The sequence below is a fragment of the Hipposideros armiger genome, unplaced genomic scaffold (genome assembly GCF_001890085.2).
Source record: "Hipposideros armiger isolate ML-2016 unplaced genomic scaffold, ASM189008v1 scaffold_40, whole genome shotgun sequence".
In the NCBI taxonomy this organism is placed as follows: Eukaryota; Metazoa; Chordata; class Mammalia; order Chiroptera; family Hipposideridae; genus Hipposideros; species Hipposideros armiger.
In genome coordinates, this window is record NW_017731390.1 from 3,794,717 (window position 1) to 3,798,357 (window position 3,641).

The 3,641-nt window shown below is 60.5% G+C and overlaps 1 protein-coding gene across 1 annotated transcript in view; it reads left to right on the forward strand.

Annotated features, from left to right (window-relative positions):
- Positions 1-3,641, forward strand: part of MLLT6 (MLLT6, PHD finger containing) — a 34,128-nt gene that overhangs the window by 4,318 nt on the left and 26,169 nt on the right. Inside the window, exon 2 of the mRNA XM_019638663.1 lies at positions 2,053-2,057. The gene's annotated coding sequence lies outside the window, so the exon portion shown is untranslated. The remainder of the gene's footprint in view (positions 1-2,052; positions 2,058-3,641) is intronic.

A 3,641-nucleotide genomic window follows, 5' to 3' on the forward strand; every position in this document is an offset into this window, starting at 1 on the left:
CACACTTTCTATTCAGCAGTGTGAGACTCTCCTACCCCGCAGGTAAACCACCTGAAGCTTCTTACTGGCTGGGTTATTTCGGGAAAGTAACTTAACCTCTCTGGGCACCCCCCAAGGTCAGAAACTTTGCTTTCGGGGAAGAAATCGGTATTCAAACGAGATACAAGCAAAACGCAAACCCGCGGGCGCTGGCACAGTCTCTTCCCGGAGCCTGGGACTTTCTAATGGGAGGGTGCGTCCCCAGACCCTGGGACCTGCGAAACCAAGCGCCTGGCCGGCGAGCAGAAACGAAACCTCAACACCCTTCAGCTTCCTCCGCTCGGTTCTGGGAACCCGCGTGCCAGGCTTCGTGAAAGCGCGCCCCGCAGCACCCGCCTGGGGCCCGGGGCCGGCCCCGACTACAGCCCGCGGTCCCAGGCCGGGAGGTGCAGGGGCCGGCGCGGTCGGGCCCGAGCAGCAGCGCGACGCGCGCTTCCGCCCCGCTCGGCTCGGCGGCGGCCGCTGCGGCCCCACAATCCCCTTCTGGCTCCGGGGACGGGCGGGGCGGGGCGGGGCGGGGCGGGCAGAGCGGGCGGAAATAATTTTCTGTTTGGTCCTCTCTGCCCCAGTCCCTTAGCCGCGGTACGCGCGAGAAGGGCGAGGAAGCCGGAGGCGGGAAGCGGGAGCGGGAACGCGAAGCTCTGGCACGCTTAGAGGGGCGGGGAAGGGACGAGAGGGTATTGGGCGCCTACTGTGTGTCTTTGCGCTTTACAAAAAGATTTTCGTTAAATCTTCCTTACAGCTCTTGCCAGAAGGACTTAACGACCCGTTTAAGAGGGACAGGCTGAGCCTCTGAGAAGTGAAGCCACTCGCCGAAAACTGCACACCCGGGATCAGCGTGACACCCCAAATCAGCACTCAGTTACGCAAGGAGAGCACGATGAACTTGAACCACTTGTTGGCTGTGTCCCGTTCTTGATTTTGGGGGGGGGGCGGCACACAGTAGGTGCTCAGAAAAGTATCGGAAGATGAAGAATGAGTTTGACAGCTCAGCCTCGGGAGTACCCGCCGCGAATCCAGATCGGCACCGGGTTTCTCCCGACCTCGGAAAGGAACTTCTGCGATGGGCGGGCGGACATCCCCGTTCGATACAGGCGTTCGGCGAACAAGTGGTGGCGGAACCCCAGCCTTAGCGAAGGACAGACTGGGTTTAAATCCTCGCTCTTTTCTTTTCCCACCTGTGTGAGTTTGAGCAAGTCATTCCATCCCCGGAACCTCAGTTGCACCACCTATAACATGGGGATAATAACACCCACCCTAAAAGGTTGTGGGGAGGATTAAATGAAATTATTCCTAATACACTTACTAAACGCCTAAGTATCATCGCGCGATCATCCCACAGGTTTCCGGCGGTGCACCGCACCGGTAGGACCTGAGACAAAGGCTCCTCGGTCCCAGACCGTAGGTCGCTCACCCCTGGACGCAGGGACCAACGGGCCTTCGAGTGACCCTCGTCTAGCGAAACCCGAAACTGCGGCCACCTCGGCCGCGATGGGTCCCGAAAGTAAATAATTGAAATATTCCGAAACAGGCTCATGGCTAGGGCTAACATTTTTGCGTTTAATTTTCCTGAAGTTGTATTCTTGTCAGTACTGTATAGGTAATTCGTTAGACACTCCTAAGTGAGACTTCCCGTCTGTGTCGTGTTTAACTTTTCGTATGAGCGAAGTACTCAAAGCGGACCAAGATACTCACTTGTGGCAATCCTCGCAGGGATCCCAACCTTCGGACCCAACCCCCGACAATCCCCTGGCTCTCGGCCCTTTCCCCAAGGCATGGACGCGGCACTGACAGGCCTCCCCCCTCGCCCGTTTAGACAGAGCCTCTTCGTCCTGGCAGCCCTCCGAGATTCCCGAGTCCCTCCAGGAGCAAGGGGACGGTGGGGGGTTGCAGCCCAGAACTCAGCTTGTCGGGCCTCCCCAAACTCCAGCCTAGCCAGGATTAAAGGGAGTAAATCCCTTGACGCCACAGACCAGGTCAAGGACAAGTTCTCCCCCGCCCTACTCCCCCTACCCGCCTGGGCGGGGATTCAACCCCCCTTTCCCTGATGAAAGGTACTAGATAGACATGAAGGGAGGGGTGGCGGCGGGCCCCGGCCCCTTGATGTTCCGGTTGAACAGGTGCTGGTGAAAAGGAGGTGGTCCCGGCGGAAGAGTTGGCTTGGGGGCAGTCAGCCAAAGGGGGGGCAGCCTCCTCCACCCTCAGTCCCCTGCGGGTCTTCCCCTCTCCTCTTCGTCTGCCCCTCCTCCGCAGGAAGCGTTCCCGGCCGCGAGGTCTTTGAAGTGTTGCTGAAGCCCCCAGGGCGGCCTTTCCCCCTCCACCACCCCACCTCCCGCTGAGGGAGTGTAACCTTTGGTCCCTGCGGGCGCCACCCCCTTTTAGGAAGTAGGGAGGGGGGGGTCAGATTTCGTCCCCCTTGCCCACACTGGTCTTGGGGAATGAAGCCTTCCAGCTGACATCCCCTCACTTCTTCCCAGACCCAATTTTAGGGTCTTTAATCCTTTGGGGTGCTGTGCGTGAGTTTATGTGATGTGTTTGTGTGCGTGTCTAAAGGTCGTGTGTAACTTGTTTGTGAGCACTTCCGTAGTCGTAGTCTTGGGTCTCTAAATCGCGTGGGTCTCTAAGCGCGCCTGTGGGTCTGCCTGGCGCCTGAGAGGGTCTGGTGGTGTGGCTGGATGAGGCTAGGAGTGAGTTTGTGTCTGGGTGCCTCGGTGTGCCTCTAAGGTGAGTCCCTGTGCGTCTCTAAGGTGAGTCCCTGTGCGTGTGCGTCTGTAAGCTAGACCGGAAGCTCCCCGAGGGCAGGAATACCTCTTTTGTTCACTGCTGTATCCAGCGGCTGCACATAGTAAGCATTCAATAAATACTTGTTGAATGACAAACGTCTGCGTGTGAGAGTCCACCCTCCAGAAGCGCCTCCAAGGAAAGAGCCCATGAACAACCCATCTAAAGAGCTCCCAGACACGGAGGGGCGAGCGGGTCGTTCCTGCTCCTAGAGCCCCTTTTCCCTGCTCTCCACTCCCAAGTTTCCTTGAGGTTGAAAAACACCCGCAGAGAGGAAGACCTGGGCGGAGGGGACTGGAGAATCGGAGACCCGGGGCCGAGACAGAAGGGCAGGCACAGGGAGGGCTCAGGAGCGCCAACCAAGAAGCACAGAAAGAAAAAGAAAGGAAAAATTAGCGCGGAGCAAGCGAGCTAGCGAAAAGCTCCCTACCAAGCCAGGCTTTGTTCCCTGAACCTAAGACTTTACCCGGCGGCGGGCGGCAGGCGGGCCGGGAGCGAGCAAGCGGAGGCGCGCGGCCATGGCTGCCGCGGCCGGGCAGGGGGGCCGGGGGGGCGGCGCGTGAGCGGGCGGCGCGGGGCGGGCGCCCGCGATGTACCACTCGGCGCCTCCCCCGCCGGGCCCGGGCTGCGCGGAGGCCGGGCGGCCCTGGTAGCTGGGCGCGAGGCGCGGAGGGGGCGAGCCCGGCGCGCGGGTCTCATTGTTGGGGGGGGCCCGTCGGGGCATGAGGGCGAGAGCACGGCGGGGGGGGCGGCCAGACAGAGCGTGCGAGGAGGAGGAGGAGGAGGAGGACGCCGAGGAGGAGGAAGGAGGAGGCAAAGAA